Raw genomic sequence first — 6,516 nt, 5'->3', positions numbered from 1 at the left:
TTTAAATCAAAACTGTAACTCAGCCACTGAGGAACATTCACTGTCTTCTTGGTAAGCAACTCCAGTGTAGATTTGGCCTTGTGTTTTAGGTTATTGTCTTGCTGAAAGGTGAATTCATCTCCCTGTGTCTGGTGGAAAGCAGACTGAACCAGATTTTCCGGATATTGCCTGTTCTTAGCTCCATTCCATGTATTTATTTTCCTGAAAAATGTACCAGTCCTTAACAATTGTGACCGTTTGGCAGAAAAGCCTTCTCGAACATGTGAACTTTCACATGCCTTAATAACAAACTTTATGCCATCTGGAAATACGAATAAAATTGTAAAATTATGAGCCTAGTTGGTTTAGCCACAGAAAACTGCCCAACCAAGCAAAAAGGCAGTAACTGCTCATTTGGTCGAAAATGAGTTAATGTCATTTTTGCTACATTAAATACATGCTTAGTCATGTGGACAAGTATCCTGCCTCTATTGTATTGTGTTTTGGAGAAAACGGGGGTCACGTTAGCAGTAACTGCATAAAGTTACTGTGAAACCAGGGTAAATAAAAGCCATTTTTCTCAGTTCCACGCTTATAAGCAGCTACTGCCTTTCTGCTTGGTAGGGCAGAAAAAGTGGGCAACCTTCCCTCTAGCCACGATTGGCTGAGATAATGAGTGGGCTGGATATGCCGAGAGATAAGTTTGGATTGGTCTGCCATATAGCACGCTTCTGTCTATTTGAGCTGGTCAGTATGTCTAGTTAATCCTGTCTAACGCTGCTTTAAAATATATATATTGCATAGTAAAACTGCATAAGTGTGGCTCTCCACTTTCCGGAGGACCGAGTTTTGAAATCTGTGGAATTCGAGTATGATAGCTAAGGAGATTAAGAAAACACCTTTCTCCGGATTACATCTTAAAACTAAGGGCAGCCATGGCATCCGACAGGAGATGCGTCCATCCATGATGGGTAAGATGGTCTAGCTAGCTACATCTTCAGATATTACATGTTTCTAATTTTGACAGAAAGTGGTTTAATTTCAAGTTAAAATGCACTGTTAGCTAGCTAACATTAGCTGGCTGGCTCACTAGCTAATGTTACGTGTATGATATTATTATTCGTATATCAGAGCCATTTGCTTGGCTAGTTATAGCCTAATGTTAGCTAGCTAACATTGAACCTGGTTGGTTAGCTACCTGCAGATTCATGCAGAGTAGTAATGCCATGAGTTGGGATTATGGTTCATTGTTTAGCTAGCTAACTAGCGACATGTCATAACAAAAGACTCCACTATTCAAGTAACAATTTTGGGTGCATTCGATTTCAGTGCACTCTGGTCTGAGTGTGCCAGAGCGCGTATCAAAACTTTCAAAGGCCATTTTCTCAAAAGTGGGGTTACAAGTTTATCAAATTTCAAAGCATAATTACTTTCCCATTATGCCTCAAATGCCGTGTATGATATACCATTTTGTAGCTCTGTGTCTCTGCTTTTAACCAATGTCAAATACACTATTTCACATTTTGCTACATAAGACCAAATCAAGGCTGTCGGTCACAATTACAAGCATTTTTTGCAGTATTACTTTAGTGCCTTGTTGAAAACAGGATACATGTTTTGGAATATTTTTATTCTGTGCAGTCTTCCTTCTTTTCACTCTGTCAATTAGGTTAGTATTATGGAGTAACTACAATGTTGTTGATCCATCCTCAGTCACCATTGGCCTTACGGTGAAATTCCTGAGTGGTTTCTTTCCTCTCAGGCAACTGAGTTAGGAAGGACACATGTATCTTTGTAGTGACTGGGTGTAAGTGTAATTAATAACTTTACCATGTTCAAAGGGATATTCATTGTCATTTTTTTTCAATCTACCAATAGGTGCCCTTCTTCGCGTGGCATTGGAAAACCTCCCTTGTCTTTGTGGTAATTTGTGAAATTCACTGCTCAACTGAGGGACCTTACAGGTATGTGTGGGGTACAGATATAAGGTAGTCATTAAAAAATAATGTTAAACACTATTATTGTACACAGAGTGAGTCCATGCAACTTATGTGACTTGTTAAGCACAGTTTTACTCCTGAACTTATTTAGGCCTCCCATAACAAAGGGGTTGAGTACTTATTGACTCAAGACATTTCAGCTTTTCATTTTTTATGCATTTGTAAAAATGTGAACAAACATAATTCCACTTTGACATTTTGGAGTATCCTATGTAGGTCAGTGAAAAAAATCTCGATTTAATGCATTTTAAGGCTGTAAAACAATTGTCTGCATTTCTAGTTGGTTAAAACCTGTCTGACTCCCATTGCTTCAGCTGCTGAGCCCATGGCAACCACATGCCTGGTTCAACATGGCCAGAGCTACATTATTGCACAGCAGGGAGAATAATCTACTGAATATCCTTTTGAGTTCATTGAATCCAAACTATTACTACATAGCCCTATCTAGGTCAATTGTTCATCTAAATGTTGCTGATAAAAAAATTATATATATATAATTTCATGGCATGTTTGTTTATCATTGTTTTGTTAACCTTATAACTTAGACATTTGCCACAGTCGGCAAAGTTTTGATTCTGAAGTTTAGGAGAAAAACGTGCAGCTTTAGGAAAATGTGTACAACTTTTTCAGACCTTCTTTTCTCTTTGTGTTATCTTAGCGTGCAATAATTTCCAGTTTATATCAAGCAAAACATGTGCATCAATAAGTTACGGAATAAACAACTTCGGCGACTTTGTAACATTCTGTTCTTCTAATGAATACCTTTCGTTCTCATCAGCATCGGTCAAAGCGCCAATAGAACACCAGAGGCTGCTGGCTTCGTAGGCTACACCATTTTTTTTTAAACAATCAATTGGAAATAATACACACAGCACCAACATTTGAAAATATTTTCAATAAACATTTTCCCCACAGTTTCTAAGATGGAGCAATTAGGTTCTTACCTTTCCAGACACACACATCAGCTGTTGTTGAATTGCATAGCTCAGTCAAGTCATTTACAGCCAACCTTGTCTCATAGCATTTCGTATTATTTGGTACGAAAATCCGAGACACTCCATTTGGTATGATATGTTACGTTTCGTATGGTATGTTTTAATTTGTTGATGTCCATCAGCCATTGTGTATGATATGTTACGAATTACAATTCGTATGATTTGTTACACATTTTCTAAAATATGTTACGAATTGGAAATATTTACAAAATGTTACCAATTTTCAAATCGTACAATATGTTATGAATTTGCAAAACAAATTCCAATTTGTTGTGGCTAACATTGGCTAGGTGTCTGGGTTGGTAATGCTAACGTTAGCTAGCTGGCTAACGTTAGCTAGGCTAGTGGTTAGGGATAATGTTAGGAGTTAGGTTAACGTTTTATGGGAAGTGTTAGCTAAAAGGGTTAAGGGAAGTGTTAGCTAACATGCAAAGTAGTTTCACATTAGCTAAAAAGTAGTAAGTAGCTGAAAAGTTGCTACTTATTTCAAATGCTGAAGTTGGCTGTGATGAGATTCAAACACACAACCTTTTGGTTGCTAGATGTCCGCATTATACACCCGACCAACCACCCTCCATTCGTTTTTGCCCTAAGTAACCTTTTGTCCTATGTAACCATACTAAACACGCTGGCCTCCCGAGTGGTGCAGCGGTCTAAGGCACAATTGCGATGCACAATTGGCCGAGCGTCGTCCGGGTTAGGGGAGGGTTTTGTCGGCCGGGATGTCCTGGTCCCATCACTCTCTGGCGACTCCTGTGGCGGGCCAGGTGCATGCACGCTGACGCAGTCGCCAGGTGTACTGTGTTTCCTCCGACACATTAGTGTGGAATGCTTCCAGGTTAAGAGAGCAACGTGTCAAGAAGCAGTGCGGCTTGGCGGGGTCGTGTTTCAGAGGATGCGTGGTTCTCGACCTTCACCTCTCCCGAGTCCATGCAAGAGTTGCAGCGATGGGACAAGACTGGAACTACCAATTGGGCACATTCTTCTCTTCTTCTCTACCCTGCAACTCTTCCCTGGGTCCTTGGTGTACAAAATATGTGTTTGCTGTCATACCTGGTAAAATCATGGTTAATAAACAACTGCAAGGGGGCCTCATCAAATTATATTTTTTATTTTACTGAATTCTGAATTCTGTTTTCTCATTTTTATTTTTCCTTGTTTGAAATTTGTTTCAGTTTTTTACTCTGAATATTATAATTATTCATAGAGAAACAAAGAAAATGGATGTTCTGCGTCCATGTCAAGGCTTAAATTACAACAGAAGACCATTTTGGAAAAATAAACTGACAAGTGTAGATTGAGTGTAATTCCCCTTTAATTGGGCATCTAGCAAGAGAGGAATGTGTTGATCTAGCTATGTTTCTGCTGATAGGACTACTGCTGCAGCATATGGCAGAGTTTGCAAACAATCACCAGCCAATTGATACAAATAATCATTATATTGTTCCCCCGGTTAAACCTACTTTGCAGTTAACATTTTATTGAGAATGTTTTTGGGGAAAGTCTTTCTGTCTACCCACAAAGACGGTTATCATTTGCATCGCTAACTGGCTAAATATAGAGTGATAGACAAACACGCGCACCAAACAGACAGACAGGAGCAATATTGCTGCAAATTAATTGTCTATTTAAATGAATTCAAAATCAAAAACAAGGATGTCTTGATTGCGTAGGTCTTCACACCTAAGAGTTCATTTGTGATTAAAGCTGTAAATCATTTTGTCAAAATTTCTCAAGCTCAGTCAATTTGGTTGGGAATCATTGATGGATAGCAATATTCAAACCGTGTCTCTGATTTTCAAGCAGATTTAAGTCAGCACTGAGACCTTCAACACATCTTGGAAAGCCATTCTAGTGTGCCGGCTGAAAAATAAAACTCTAACCCAGGGTCAGGTTTTCCTCTATGTTTTTACCTGGACTTTGCTCCTTTCATATTTCTTTTGATCCTGACAAACTCCCCAGTCCCTGTCGGAGACAAGCATACCCATAACAAGATGCTGCCACCATAGATATCCCATTAAATAAAGTGTCCTAATTCCTAATTATATGGCTGCCACCACAATGTTTAAAAATACAGAGCGTTTTACTCTAAATGGATTTGACCCATAACTGACATTTTTCATTTAGGCAAAAAAGTTGATTTATTTAAAATGTTGTCTTTTAGTATTGGATGATTTGCAATATATATATTTTAAACACAGCCTTTCTTCTTTTCACTCTGTCATACAGGCCATTAATGTTGAGTGAATGCAATGTTGTTGATCCATGCAGTTCTCTCAGCTCCGCCAAAAAGATTATGTCAACTTTAAAATCATTTTAAACCTCATAGTGATATCAGTTTCCATTCTCTCCCGCAGTTAGGATGGCCAGATATTTGCAGTGTCTGGGTGATATGATACACCATCCATAGATTTATTACCATACTTGACCATACTGAAAGGGACATTCAGTGTCTTGGAATTATTTATTAACCTCCCCTGATCTATCCCTGCCTAAAAATGTATCCCAGACATTCTCATGAATCTCATTGGTGGCTCTGAGGTTAAATCATTTTGAGAAATTCACTATACAACTGAGGAATCTTACACAGACAGTTGTTCTGGAATCAAGAGATGCATAAATTAGATTTTTTTACTCATTTCAGAACATAAAAAAACCCACTGAAAATGTGGAGTAGGTTGGGAGGAAATCCCAATGTAAACCCTTTTTAGATTGAATTTTAAGGCCTCAAAATGTGAAATCTGTGCAAGAGTGTGTAGACTTTAACTAGTCACTGAGTGTACAAAATATTGAGTTACATCCTGAATAACTCACCACAGGTTAATGAGAAGGCTGTGCTTGAAACGATGCACATAACTCTGCAATGTTGGGTTGTATTGGAGTCTCAGTCTTAAATCATGTTCCACACACAGTCCGTGCCTGTATTTAGTTTTCATGCTAGTGAGGGCTGAGAATCCACTCTCACATAGGTACTTGGTTGCAAAGGGCTGTCGTAACAGCACTACTTGCCAAGGCAGGATACTCTGAGCGCAGCCCTCTCCAGAAATCTGGCAGTGGCTTCTGAGTAAATTCTATTTTCACAGAACCGCTTGTTGTAATTTTGATGAGGCTCTCTTGTTCAGATATCGGTAAGTGTTTGTGTTGTCCGTTTCGGGAAAGTACCTGCGTAATTGCGCACCCAGCTCACTCACGTGCTTTGCATAAGCTTGAGTTCATTTGCACACAAAAAATCATACAATGATGAAAATACCTGTGTGTTGTCCTTGTTAATGCAGACAGAGAAGAGCTCCAACTTCATAATCATAGCCACAATTTTGTCCCGCACATTGAATATAGTTGCGGAGAGTCCCTGTAATCCTAGATTCAGATCATTCAGGCGAGAAAAAACATCACCCAGATAGGCCAGTCGTGTGAGAAAGTCGTCATCATGCCAGCGGTCAGCCAAGTGAAAATTATGGTCAGTAAAGAAAACTTTAAGTTCATCTCTCCATTCAAAAAAACTTGTCAATACTTTTTCCCTTGATAACCAGCCCACTTCTGTA

This window comes from Oncorhynchus kisutch, linkage group LG25 (assembly GCF_002021735.2).
Source record: "Oncorhynchus kisutch isolate 150728-3 linkage group LG25, Okis_V2, whole genome shotgun sequence".
Lineage (NCBI taxonomy): Eukaryota > Metazoa > Chordata > Actinopteri > Salmoniformes > Salmonidae > Oncorhynchus > Oncorhynchus kisutch.
The sequence above is the reverse complement of the archived record's forward strand: the minus strand, read 5'-3'. Positions refer to the sequence as shown.